Genomic DNA, 15,248 nt, shown 5'->3' with positions numbered 1-15,248 from the left:
GCAGGATGTGTTCATTCAAATTGGTTTTACTGGTCAAACTTTCAGTTGAGGTCCGTGAGAAATCCACCCAGGGAAGGGTAAAGAATCAGGTGCCATCCCAACGTGTAATTTGGAAGTATCCTAACTGATTATTATTGTTTGTGGGGCAGCTCTTCAGCTGGTAAGCAGGCCTGTTCAATTCTATTTTAAACTACCACTTTCATCCACTCATTTTCTCCATCCTTTCTTTTACCACCGGGTCTGCGCCTTCGTATCTTACCTGCCAGTTACCGCCACAGCTCTCAGCTGGTCCCTCTGCCTCTAGTATCTCCCAGCCTCAATCCGGCTACGTCAAGGGAATATTTTATCAATCACTACTTCCCTCATGTCATTTCCATGTTTAAAAATCTAGGTGCTTGGGCTTCCCTGGTGGCGCAGTGGTTGAGAATCTGCCTGCCAATGCAGGGGACACGGGTTCGAGCCCTGGTCTGGGAAGATCCCACATGCCGCGGAGCAACTGGGCCCGTGAGCCACAACTACTGAGCCTGCGCGTCTGGAGCCTCTGCTCCGCAACAAGAGAGGCCGCGATAGTGACAGGCCCGCGCACCGCGATGAAGAGTGGCCCCCACTCGCCGCAACTGGAGAAAGCCCTCACACAGAAACGAAGACCCAACACAGCCAAAAATAAACATAATAAATAAATAATAAAAATTAAAAAATCTAGGTGCTTTGATATTGCTTCCTGAATCAAGTAGGAATTTTCATTTTGAGTAAAAATTATTTATTAGCATAACCAAGATCGTGTGCCTTGATTAAAAGTGACATCAAAGGTAGGAACACTGGGTTCCCTCTAGACATTAAGGAACTGTAAGAAATGAAAAAGATCACGGTTCAAGTTGGGGTCATCCAGGGCCTGAAGCTTATATGACTTGGGGGACTCTAAGAAAACAGAATAGAAAATATCTAATTACAAAATTAGATATAGGCCTTGGAAGGGATCAGTAAAGTGAGGGGCCTCAAAGCTGAAGCTTTATTACCTTCATAGTAAATGTGTTTCTGAGTCAAACAAATGTGGCCTAATAACTAAGTTTATTTCTCTTGAATGTTCATATTTGGACCTAAGTAATGCATTCACATGTTATCAACTCAAATAGTGCAGAAGAGCTTAGGATGAGAAACAGCATTCTCTGATCTGCAGCCCTCTTTATCTTTAGTTTCATTCCCAGAGACAAGCTATTTTAACTTTATCTTTCCTTCCCTATTTACCCTCAAAGGTCTAATAATACATGCTTATATTTTTTCTCGGATTAAGCAAGTTTACATTGTATCTATTGGCTCCTTGCTGTGACAGATGATGATTTATCTTATTTTATGCCACTTACGCCCAATATTTGGTAGTGATAGTATTGTTTTTAGTTCTAGTCTTTAGTAACTTACACTAGTGACTAACTTTTGTTTTAGTCTCATGTAATTTAGAAATCGCTCCGTAAACTCAGTCCACTACCACTCAGTGTGATGCATCTCTTCTCTGCTGGCTTCTTTGTTGTTTCCTTTGTACAATAGGGTCATAGTACCTCTCCCTTCCAGCCCTGCCCCCCTTTGTGTATTTCAGTCCTTGCCGTCCTTCAAAGCCCAGATCAATTGTTACCTCATCCATAAATCTCAGCTGTTGCAGTATACTTTGGTATCTCTCTCTGAATGCTTCTCAGTTGTCTTCTACAACACACAATTTAACGCTTAATTATAAAGCTTATTGTTTGTTTTTGAGCCTAGCTCTCTCCTGCTCCCTGGAGCCAATCACTGTATCTCCTGCAAGGTTGGCTCTCAATAACTGTTCATTGAACTGAATCATTCTGTTCTCTAATTGTTTCAGGTTTTTGCATCTTACCTGTCTTACTAGATTAAAAACTTCATATGCTTTTGTATTTTCCCATAGTTTTAAACACAGAGGAGGCACTCAACAATACATAGTGAGTAATTCTGCTCTGTTGCTTCACCCACATTATCTTGTAGCATTTCTCCTGCATTTAGTGGAGGATAGTAGAGGGTAGGAGAAAATGTCCTGTTTAGTGCCAATTCTGGGCTATATAAAGTACATGTTTTTCCTGCCTTTTCTTTGGGAGCATAATTCTTTGTCTCCAATCACTCTCTAAGCTCCCAAGGATGTTGTTAAATGTGGCTTTTTTTTTTTTTTTTTAGGTACAAAAGTGAGTACTTATTTAGACTGAGAAAAGAAATCACAATATTATAAATTATTAAAAGTTGAAAAATATTACAAATAATGCAAAATTTGAAAATAACAAAGTATTTTCATTAATTAACTGCCAAGCATGCCTCTAAATGTGGCTTTAAAAAATATCCTTTAAGGCAATTTTTGTGTGCAGAAAAGATTACTCAGAGGTTTTTTTTAAAAAAATTAATAACCCATTAATTGTTATGAATCCACAAATGTAACTCTTATTTTTTACCTTTTTTTTTTTAAACTGAAGGTCATTTTTTTTTTTTTTTAAACTTTGGGTTTATTTATTTATTTATTTATTTAGGGCTGTGTTGGGTCTTCGTTTCTGTGCGAGGGCTTTCTCTAGTTGCGGCAAGCGGGGGCCACTCTTCATGGCGGTGCGCTGGCCTCTCATTATCGCGGCCTCTCTTGTTGCGGAGCACAGGCTCCAGACGCGCAGGCTCAGCAATTGTGGCTCACGGGCCCAGTTGCTCCGCGGCATGTGGGATCCTCCCAGGCCAGGGCTCGAACCCGTGTCCCCTGCATCGGCAGGCAGACTCCCAACCACTGCGCCACCAGGGAAGCCCCAACCTTTTAAGTTCAGTTTAAAAATCTTACTTTTCTATTTATAAGTCCAGCAAATTTTAATCACTTTTAAGGGGGCCTTTGACTAGTGCTTGGTCCCATTTACATATTTAAATAGCCTGAAATATTTTAAATTTCATTTATAATTTAAATATGCTTGATTTTCTTTGTATAGACTACGATTTTTTTTTTAACTAACAAAACTCTTCCTAAGTACTTAAATAACTATTATTAATCTCACAAATCAAATTCACAGATATGGGAACACTAAAATCTCTTAAATCTTCCAATATTATAGTATTTTCACAATCACAACTCTAAATCAATAACTCAATTACATATTTTAAATTGGAACTACAAGGTTGAACTTTATTTGAAGAGGCCAAATTGTCACATGAATATTTAAAATTTCAAATTTGCATATATCACTTAATATAAAATTATAAATATTACAGGTTTGATTTTATTAAACATTTATTAAATTAAATTTTAAAATTCCTGAAGATTAAAAGATGCTTATCCATTGTGGGAAAAAATGTGTTACTCAGATGAGTTTTGGGGTTTGACTTGCTTCTTGATTTTGGGACTTGCCTTCTCAGCTTTTTGAAGGTACTTAACGCCTGGAGATGTTGGCTTGGACATAAAGAAATCCTCATCTGGGACTAAAATGGTCTGGTGGAGCCCCTTTTCATACTTAACTGGGTGAATGGCCTCCATTTGGAGTGATCTCATAGCCGATGTCCACTGGATTCAACTAAAAATTTTTCTAGCTTTGTCTATATGGGAAGTCTGCAGTTTGACTTTTGTAGATGTAATTCTGTAATATCTAATTGTACCAAGCTAAGGCAAGGGCTCAGGTAGCAACCTTGCTTGATTGGACTTTTCATTTCTTCAGCCCTTAGGATATGTAAATATCTTTGCATCTAACTCTAAAGACCTTTGAACTGGAGAGAATCATGCATTCTTCTAATATATTTCTTATCTAGAAAATCCACAATTTCTACACATATTAAAATATCATCCATTTGAATCAGGGACATGTCTCTTGGCTGACTGGTTTGTGGTCACAATGTCTAAGAATATTTTGTTACCAAATGTGAGCTGGGTATAGATTTATAAAGTAAAGTCTAGAAGTGGGCACTTCGTACAAACCAGTGATATTACTCTGCCCAGTTCTTCCATGCTGCAGGGGGGAACAGAGAGCTAATGATGGAGCAGAATGTGGCCCCAACTAAGTTGTTTACAACTGTAAAACGTCTATAAAAGGGCACAGCTGTGCTGCATCTGAAACTTTGTCTAGAGGTCAGGAGAGTGGCTTATGTCCTACAGGGTAGTTTTCATAAAATGGAGTGCATGTCTGCCTTGCTTAGGGTGGTATCCTCAATGCCCAGGACAATGCGATGTAGGCTAGTAATAAAAATATTTTGAATGGATGGATGGATGGATGGATGGATGGATGGATGGGTGGATGGATGCCAGGCAGGTTGCACCAGGCAGGTCCTCTCCTGTGCATGTAAAGAACATATGTAGGAGACTGTTCATCTGGTTGCCATTTGGCATGGAGCTAGAGCCCAGTAAACTGCAAAATTCATAAGTGGAACAGAAGAGGCTGACTCACTTGGGAAAGACTTGAGATGGTTTTATAAAAACTCAAGGTAATGCATCAGAACAATAACAATGGCAACAAAGTGAAAGCCCTAGGACCTGGCTCTCATGGGCAAGGAGACCCTTAACTGTGCTCTTGACATAATGAGTATGATGTATGAATTACATTTCAAAAAAGTGATCCTGATTTTCTCCAGTCAGTCTCTGATATTTTCTTGTGAGCATAGATGAGTGTAACCTATGCCTACAACACCAGTGAGGACGGGCACGCAGGCAGGACACTTTGTCCTTGCTTGTGGTCGCTGAAATAGCAAGTTTTCAGTCTGGTTTTTCTCCCTAGACTCTCTTAAATGTCATGCCAAGTAACACTGTAGACAGGAAGCTAAAGCAGCAATGGAGATTCTCTCTAACACAGCAGATGGGCTCCTATTTTCTTACTGTATTTCTTGCTGTATAGTTATGGGGGAAAAACAATTGAAAGAGGAACAAACATAAAATAAAATCTTTGTTATCCGTAGGCAAAGAAATACATGAATTTTGTGGGGTGTTGTGCGAAGAGGAATCATAGGAATTACATGGTAGGGTGTATGTATAGGGGAGAGAGATTAAAAGGCATTTCTTAGGTGGACATAGGATTTTAGGAGCTGCTAAATCAGAAAGAAGATGATGCCTTAGTTACAGGGTTGGATCTGAGGGGTTGTGGAAGGATTGAATGAATGGGGCCTTGGAAGGTACAGAGGCAACTGCTGGGCAATGAGAGAACTTATTTTTGTTAAGAGGCATTAGTCTTTAATGTTGAGGGGATTGGAAAAGGCTTGGATCTTAAATCATATCAAAGATCTAACCAACAAGTATTTTTTGGAGCACCAGTTGTGTGTAAGGCACTGGAACATTCTGTATTTTCCCCTTATGTTCACAATTGCTTCTCCCGCAATGAACGTGGGTGAAAAAAGAAGAGTTAGACTATCTCTGCGTGTCTTTGGCCATTTTTGTCAAGGGGGCACAGATAGTCCAAGACCGAGCCAGCCTGGAGAAAACAATGCATTTGCGGCCTCTCCTCCATTACTAGTTTCATTCTTTTAAACTAAAACTTAAGTACTATGACATACTATAACACTCCTCACAGCTCTTCACAGTATGGCAATTACTGAAATGTTTTCTTTCCCATTATGCTGCCAAAAAGCAGTGAGGTCGTGAGGTAGGCAGCAGGAGCAAACAATATTTAATTCATTTTAGAAGGGTGCCGTGGGAATAAAGATATCCTTCTTTTCCCCTGAGGTTTAAACACACGGACACAACCAAAAAATGCCGGAGTGATGCTGCACACCAGACAAGCCCACACTTCCCCACTAATTAAGTCATTTTAATCTGATGAATAAAAGCCACAAAATAAATTGGCACAGCAGCGACTCAGGGAGTCATTCCACTGAAGCAACTGCAGAGCTGGTGCCGCCTCGCCGGGACAAGCAGAGCCTTTCGGCTTCCCTGCAAGCGACGCGCTGTTTGCACTCTGGCCCTGGCAGAGGAGGCCTGAGGTGGCGGCTTTGCCTGGCAGTCTCCCAAAGGCGACTGGACCTCCTGTAGAGCGTCACCTTTTCCCTGGAGAAACCTGTGGCTTTTAGCAACCAGAGGATGTTGAGTGGGGTCCCCAGGGCGGTGGGTTTCCCCAGCTGGCCTAGAGTCTGGGGTAACAGACTGTTTACGAAGACGAATGCCAGGTTCCTTGATCTTGATAATGATAGATGGGAAAAGGTTCATGGTGTTATTCTGTGTTGTTTTGACATGAGATCAAAGATAACCTGCATTCCATCTCAAGAGAGTGAGGGCTATTTTGGAAACGTTTCGAGAACAGTTTTTTCAGCCTTTACCATTTCATTTGAGTTTTCCCTTTAAAACTACCTTTTTTGCTTCCTGCCCTTGTTATAGGAATAAAAGAAAAAAAATAAAGTCAGTTGACCACAACGATAGGCTAGTGCATTTTAATGTGGAAAAAACAAGGATTTTGGAGTAACAGTTTTTCCCCCTCTTCATATGAAATTAGAGCCTGCCTATGAAAACTTTCGTAAGCCGAAATGGCATAAAGAGAAGAGGCAAACACCTTAGGACACACCTTGCTAACGGATACACAAAATAAATTGAGATAAAAGCACAGATGCTCAGAGACAGAGTTCAAAGCTATGGCGGCTGGATGCCGAGTGTGGTTCTCCGGGAAGGAGCCTGGCAGAACTGCTCTCACCACTTGGGTTGCATGCTGCCTCTCTAACAGCTCGCTGCAAAACAAATGCTGGATGCTAACAGCGAAAATCCCCTTCAGATTTCTTTCGGTTAGCAAAAACAGGTACTAATGTAGGTCTTTGTAAAAGCGAGTGGCATAAAGCAAACTTTCCAAAACTGGGGGATACCTGTTTTCTGCCTAGGTGGGCTGACCACTGGGTTCTACCACTGGTCACTGGTTTGGGGACCATGGGCAAGCCCTGTTTCCTCATCTGTACCCTAGAGATAATAATGCAGATTCAGTAAGATAGTTTATGAAAAGTGCAGATCGAGTTGAAAAAGATCAAGGAAAGATCAGTTTCCTTGGCTGAGAGGTGCTTACTCCATTTACAGTGGACATCCCTTACTTTCTAGATGCCTCTGTGGCAGGGGATTCCCATCTTGTCACTTAGGCAGGAAAGTCCCTTCTTATTATGTGGGTTGCAAGGGTGTGGGAAGATTTCTCCTCTCACTGCTGTGACAGTGAGGGTTACGGGAGTCCCTTTTCGCCCCTTTAATACGGGTGGAAAAGAGGGGAAAGAAAACATGTGGAAAGGTACTTCTGGGCGACGTGGTTCAGAGGTTCATGGGACTGGAAACAGACTGTCTTCTTGACATCAGTTCTGTGCTTCTGCAGGTGGGAGTGCTGGTCTGTTTCTAACGCATGCTTTACTAAAGCCTGGTTCCCATTCCTTCTGTACTGTCTCCCCAGAAATCTTTAAATATCAGTAATATCAACGCTGTGCTGGCTTCCTGCTCCTGTACCTCTCCTCTTCTCAGGAGTTATGGGTCTTAAGCTCCACTTGCAGGATATGCCAATGATGTGGAAACAATCCTGTTTTTTAGATAAGGGAGATTTAAGAAACTTACCCTCAATCCTCACACACAGCACATGCAGTAGTAACACTCTTCTCCTTGTGGAGCTTGCTGCCTGATGGGAAGAACTGAGTAAGTGGACACAGCTGTGATGCAGCAGAAGCTCTGGGCCTTCAGTAGGCTTGCAACTTCCAGGAGGAGATGTAGAGTTGGCTGTTGGGTTTAAAGTGTTCCTATTTAGAAGGTAACTCCAGGCACGATATACAGATTTTGAAGCATTGCCATGTGTTTAGTATTTGAATCCAGGGGAGCTGATGACATCGCCTAGGAAGGAAGGAGAGAGCTGCGGTTCTCAATCTTGGCTACATATAAGAAAACTTTGGGGATCCTACCTCCGTAGATTCTGACTCAAAAATAGGTGTAGGATACAATCAGGGAATCAGGGTTTTTTTAAAGCTCTTTAGGTGATTTTAATGTGCAGCCAGGTTTGAGAATCATAGCTCTACTCTTCCCTTCCTTCCCATCTCTCCTCTTCTGCCACTTCAGTGCTTCTCAACCTGAGATGTGCATTAGAGTCACCTGGGGAGATTTTGAAAATCCAGATGCCTGTGTGATAGCCCAGATCAATCACAATAGGAATTTCTGGGGGTGGAACTCAGGCATCAGTAAATTTAAAGACTGGGTGATTCCACTGTGCAGCCCACACTGAGAAGAAGATGCCAAGGAAGGAGCACATGTGGGTGTCAGGAAGACACTGAGTTAGCAAAGACGACCGAGTGGTAGGCTCAGCACAGAACCAAGGAAGACTTGGCTTCATTAGGCCTGTGGTATCAGTGGCGCCTTCACCACAAGGTTGACAAGAAGTGATGATAGTGTCTCATCCCTGATTTTAAAGAGGATGCTTCCAACACTTCCGGATAATAGAGACTGTCTAGGGAGGCTCCCTTCTCTTCTCCTTTTACTATGAGTTTGTGTTACGTTGAATTTTATCAGATGCTTTTCCCACATCTATTAAAATAGTCGCATGGTTTTCTTTTTAAAATCTGTTAATGTGCTGAATTACATGGCAAATTTTCTAATGTTAAACTAGCCCTGTGTTCCTTGGTTACAAGCAACTTTATCATGGTATATTATCTTTTATTTCCACTGTTCCATTTGACTTTGCTATTGTTTTATTTAACATTTTTGCATCTTTATTCATGAATTAGAAACCAGAAAGTTACCCTTCTCCTAATGCCAGCGTGGTTTTGGGGTCAGGACTATTCTGGTTCTGTAAAATGACTTGGGGGCATGTTTCTTCTTTTTGTATTTCCTGGAAGAAATTGGAAAAGACAAATGATTTCTTCCTTCAAAGTTTGGGAGAATTTTTGTGTAAAGCCATCTGAGCCTAGTGTTTTCATTGTAGGGATATTTTTAAATGTTGTGTCAATTTCTTTAAGAGTTGTAACACTATTCAGGCTTTGCATTTTTGCTTAAAACAATCTCAGGAAGTTGTGTTTTTCTGGCTCTCAACCTTCCTTATTCCTGCATCTATTTCAAATACCTTTCAACCAGATTTCCTGCTATCTTCATTTCTTTCAATTAACATGGACTCTCAACACACTGAAAGGTGGTTCTACTTCCGCTGAAGCTGCTTTCAAGGTTGCTAATGGAACTCCAGGAAGCCAACTCCAAAGGATTCTTTTTAGTTCTTTTTTTCTTTTGACCTTTATGCTTTGAGACTGTTTACCGGTCATTGCTTACAGAAACTTTCTACTCCTTGGCTTCTGTGACAAAATTCTTTTCTGATCTCTGCCTGTCTCTGATCCTATTCTAAAAATCCCATTCATAAACTCCTTCCTCTTACTCTCCTACCTGGTGAATATTGACACTCTCAGATTTTCATTCTAAGTTCACTGCTCTTTTCATTCTATACAATCTCCTCAGATCATCTTATCTACTCTAATGATTTAAACATTACCCAGGGTAGGCCCAGGTTTTGTGGGGTCTGAAGCTTATACAACTTTGGGGTCTCTCTTTAAGGAAAAGAATGCAAAATTAAGCACAGGGCCTCATCCAGAAAGTAAATTGCCTGAAACTTAAGCTTTATTAAAATTACAGTAAATGTATCTTTGTCTACGTCTATAGATAGATGACTCCCAAGTTGACATAACTTCTTTGACCTCATTCCTAAACTTAAGGTTTGTAAGTTAAATTACTTATTGGACTTACTCCCACAGTGGGACTTAAGGTGTCCCACAGTGTGGAGGTTTTAAAACATGGCCCCCAAATTATTTGACATGTCTCCCATTGAGAATTGGGGTTTATGTCCCTCTCTTTGAGTCTGGGCTTTGCGACTGCCTGACCAATAGAATGTAGCAGAAGCAGCATGGTGCCACGTTCTGGGCCCAGGCCTTAAGAAGCTGACAGCTTCCACTTCTCATGTTTTGGAATGTTTGCTTTTGGAACCCAGGTACCCTTTTGTGAAAAAGTCAGGTAGCCACATGAGAGCCCACCGAGGTCCTGGTAGGCAACCAGCACGGACTTGCCAGGCAAATGAATGAGCGATCTTGGAAGTGAATCCTCCAGCTCCCATTCAAGCTGCCCTAGTTGACACCACATGGAGCACAGAAGAGATCCCCCCTGAGCTCTGCCCAAACTGCAGATTGGTGAGATAAAAAAAAAGATTGTGATTTCAAAACTTGGAGTTTAGGGATGGTTTGTTACACAGCAATAGATAGGTAGAACACACAGCTACATCAACTTACTCCTTCCCCTATATGCCCAATCATAATTAGTGACGGTATCAGTGACACTGTCACCCTTACATTATATGAGCATTCATTCTAAAATTTTCCTATTCTTTCTTTCCTCATATTCAATGAATCACTAAGTCATGTAGTTTCAGATTTTACCTCTTAAGTATTTCTTCCACCTACTTCCTTTTCTCTATCCCTTTGTAATGCTCTCTGTATCTCTTGATGTTTTGCAGAAGACTCCTCGTATATTTTCCAGCATCAATTTTTGTCCTGCTCAAAAGCCATTCTCTGCACTGCCACAGAAATGTTCACAAAATAAATTCTAACCATGCTACTTCTCTGCTTAAATCCTTTTGATGAAATAAATGGAAAATAATAAAAGATACGGTGTAATTATATAATTTCTCTACTGAAGAAAGACCTAAGTTTTCAGATTTAAAAATCACAACACTAACATATAACTTCTCATAAAATTTCCTACAGATGTCCTAACCTTCATTTTGCCCTCACCTCTGCTTCCATCAAACAACCACAACAGCAACAATGTTTTACCTACAATAGATTAAAAAGCATGGTGCCTTGGATTTCCAATCTGTGAGTGGTAGAAAATAAAAAACAATAGAACAGTGTCTGTGGGATTTGAGGGGGTATAGTAGTTAGTCAAAATTTTAATACCCAGCTAAATCGTCATTTGTAGGTGAGAGAAATAGAAGTGCAAGAGCTTAAAAAAGAATATCACCCACATATGCTTTTTATTTATTTATTTATTTATTTTTGGCTGCATTGGGTCTTTGTTGCTGCGCGCAGGTTTTCTCTAGTTATGGTGAGCGGGGGCTACTCTTTGTTGCGGTGTGCGGGCTTCTCATTGTGGTGGCTTCTCTTGTTGCAGAGCATGGGCTCTAGGGTGCATGGGCTTCAGTAGTTGTGGCTCGTGGGCTCTAGAGAACAGGTTCAGTAGTTGTGGTGCACGGGGCATAGTTGCTCTGCGGCATGTGGGATCTTCCCGGACCAGGGCTCGAACCCGTGTCCCCTGCATTGGCAGATGGATTCTTAACCACTGTGCCACCAGGAAAGTCCCATGTATGCTTTCTAGAAGTAAAAATGATTCTCTGTATTATTTTAGTCTATCTTGTCCTGTTTACAATGAAACGTTCTGTGCCCAGTTATGTCATGAGATTGGATAATATTGCAATAGCTACTATACTGTAGCAATGATAATTATAGTAGCATTAGTTAACACTTTCCAAATATCTAATAGTTCAGCAACATTATAAGATAAATTGAGTTCTGAAGGCTAGTTTAGGGGGACTAACTGCTATTTTAAAATCTTATTTCAATGAGAAAATTTATTTCCAACTTCCATACATCTAAGTTAATTTTTGGAGCATAATGTAGAAATATCTGAAGTAATTTGTCTTTCTGTCATACAAATGATATCTTGGGTTTGAAGATATTACAGTATAGCCAAAATTCATATTCTTGGTATTTAAAAGACACACATATTTATGAGAATGTTAAAGAATGTTTTCTTGAAAAACATTCATTTTATTCCTTGCAATTTCTCCAAAACAGTAAAATGTTTTGAGATTAGATTCTGAGTCTGTTTCAAAGTGTGACACCCAAGAATTGGCTTCATTTTGACATTAACTGGCATTTCTTTTTGTTTCCAGGTTGCCTTGGGTCTGAATTATCATAGCAAATGACTCTCTTAAATCAGTAGGAGGCAGGTATGGAGATTTATGAAGTGATAATATTAATATTTCAACACGATAAAGAACTTAATACTTGGAGTATCAAATAACAGTTATGTATGGTACCAGTGACTTTCCCAGAATCACATTTTAATTACAGGAATATCTGGGTATTACGCATTCAGAGTAGCTTGCAAGTAATTGCAGTGCTTAAATGGTTTTTATTTAGGTGGAGATTTTAGCTATTTTGCTTTTTTCTCAGGTTGTTACCACAGAGGTAGTTATGTTGGAGTGTGTGTATGTATTTGCAGGTGACATAATTCTAAACCAGATTCCACATCCAATCCAGAAAACTTTTACCAGGTAATCTGGTAACAGGTGTAACAGACAGGAACAAATGAAGGTGGGTACAATTACCCCCATGGTGAAGAGTGTTGTATGTAAATGGGTCGTAGATTGAACCTTGCATTTTAACTTTTTCTGTTTTAAAATTCTTCTTGGTCATAAGTCTGGGAGAAAGAGGAAAAAAGAGAACTAGTTGTTTCTTAGTGTGTACATCCTTTTAAAAAACGTGGGAAGTTGTAAAAGCTATTGTATGTTTTTCTAAGGACTTAAGTTACTAGAAATCTTGAGAAAGTTTGGTTTTTTGAGCACTTAGTGTTTGCTCTCCATTAAACAGATGGAAAGGAGAGAAGGGTTGAAGGAACTGTGTCAAATGTCAAATGACCCTATTGTTAGGGTCTTGGGTTGAAGTGGCTGCAAGGACCAGGTATTCAGCAGGCACAGCTCCTGAGTTAGGCGTTGGTCTCATATTTTCCTCCCTTTTAGTTGTGAGTCTTAGGGAAAAAAAAAAAAAAACCCTGGGCAAGGAAGAGCCAGGCAGGACGGATCACGCAAAGAAAGGAAGATCTCATCCTACAACTTAATGTGGTTTCAACATAACCTCAGTGAAACCACAAAAGATTTATGTAACCTGAGATTTCTTGTGCCTGGGGGTCTGTCAGTTCCTAGTTCTATGCAACCTAGAAAAAAATCCTAAAGTTCTAACGTTATTTTGGTAAGTCCCCACAGTCATCTCTTTACCATAATGTGACTGCATAAAACATGAATGTTGGAGGGTTTTCCGGGTTTGTCAGCTGTGACCGTCATCATTATTGTCTAATTGACTCTAAGTCTTCTACTCCCTAGTCACACAAAAAGTATCTTGTAGGCAGGTTACTTGAAGACTGTGAAGCTTGAAAGTAATTATATGAATCGTACTATCTTTAACCTCACCTTACTGTGTAAGCAGCTAGTTTGCTTAGGTATTTGTTAATAGTGTAGGGTTATCCATGAGTGGTACTGTTCTGCCAAATTTTAAGCTTAATCCCATATTATCATCTTGATGCTTTGGCCAAACTACTAGCTATGGCCTTATACTGATTTATTTCTGCCAACACTGGACTTTCTGAGTCCAGACAGTTTAAGTAACTCATTAGAGAATCTCAAAAACTTTCTTGAGGTATTCCTTAAAAATCTTAAATGGTTCAAGTAAACTTGATTAGATAAAATTCTTGAGGTTGAAATTTTGTTGATATATAGCTCATAATTATCCAGAGAAGTACTAAGCAAATTTGTGTTTCACTGTGTGGCCCTTTAACAAAGAGACTTACCTAAGTCGACTGTGGCTTGACTGCTGAAATGGGGCTCTGCTTGGCTGAGGTAGTGTGTACAATCGCAGGCATAGCGTTACGGGGTTTAGGCATCCAATTATCAAGGGTGGGAGGAAACCTGTACTTTCTCTATGCTATTCCATGAACCATTAAAACTTATTTTCCTTGAATAAAAGGGTAACATTTTTAAAATTGGGCTACAGGGTGGCAAGAGCATCCTTGATCTAGATCAGGCTGAGGGTGGGTAATAGCTGCTGTTCTCACATCCGGGGCACATACTCTGTGCCTAGTAATTTGAGATTTACAAACATTACCTCTAAGACTTACACCAATGTAGGTATAATCAGCACCATCTTATAGGTCAGGAGGATGGTCCCTGGAAAAGAGTGGTGGAGGGACAGAATCCTGAATGTGCAAGTCATCTCTTGATATGGCTGTAAAAAAATTTTACTGAATTAACTGGAAGTGATGAGCCAGAAGTGACTAGATCACATTTCCTGCATCAGAAAGTATGGTGCTTGACAAAGAAACAAAGGTGGCCTTTAGGGAGAAAAAAAGATTTTATGTTTTGCACACCAGTGGTTGAGATTTGTGAAATTAGTGTCCACAACATATGTACCTTTATGTGGATCTTTACCATGACTAAGTGGTAAGCTCATTAAATACTTATTGAGTATCTACAATGTGCATGGCATTTAAAGTAGGGGCTTTCATTAGTTGTTCATGGTCAAATTATTTGGAGGGCCTTTCTCTTCCCACCTGTGTGTCTGGGAACTCCTATTCATGCTTTAAGAAGCAGCTCACCCTTCGTCTCCTCTTTGAAGCCCTGCATGAATGCACCAACCAGGCATTAGTCAACCCCTCCGCTGTAAATTTTTGTCTATAGTACACCTTTTATGTAACTTATCCCGCTGACCATGTTTATTTGTTAACATTCCTGTCCCTTCCTGCTGGATTGTGAATTCTGTGCCACAGGGACTAGTTCCTTCCCCACCCCCTCCCAACACACACACTAATTCCCCAGTGGTTATGTCGGCCTGGCTCTTAGTAGCAACATAGCAGTTCAATAAAACTTGCTCAATGCATGAATGACTGTATACCAGTGAAGCAGAAAGTTATTCTCCTTCAAAGTCACTCACAGTTAGAAGAGGTATGACTAACGGAGCCCTTGCTGCCCCATACTTTACCTACATTATCTAATTGAATCTTACTGCAACTCTATTAGGTTGCTATTATTTCATTGGCTCCTTCTACAAGGCTGTGCTCACAGATACTAAGCAGTAAGGCCAACATCACTGAGCTAGTAAGTAGTGGAACAGGAAAGGAACCTAGTCTGCCTGACTCTGAAGCCATGCTTATTCCACTAAGTTACACTGAGTCTCATAAAAAAAGGATGACTGACATCTTAACAAGGTTATGATCTATTTGTTTCTTTACATTTTTTCAACAACATATAATAGCGTATTGTACAAACACTGACTTTCCCAGCGCTGGGAACATGCCACCTATTAGTATGTCACTGGAGAGAGAATATCTCAGTATCCTTCCAGTATAATAATATGCTCAGCGTCCACCAAGCTTTCAAGCATGCTAAAGAGGAGAGCACACACAGTGTCTGAAATGTCCTTAGAGCTTCAGATTTTAGGCTCAAGAGATTCCAGGAAAATGCCCAAGTGCCTCGTGGATATGACAGGTAGATTTGAGTGTGTTT

Source organism: Balaenoptera borealis (genome assembly GCF_965194805.1).
Source record: "Balaenoptera borealis genome assembly, chromosome: 5".
In the NCBI taxonomy this organism is placed as follows: Eukaryota; Metazoa; Chordata; class Mammalia; order Artiodactyla; family Balaenopteridae; genus Balaenoptera; species Balaenoptera borealis.
Note: the sequence above shows the minus strand (reverse complement) of the source record.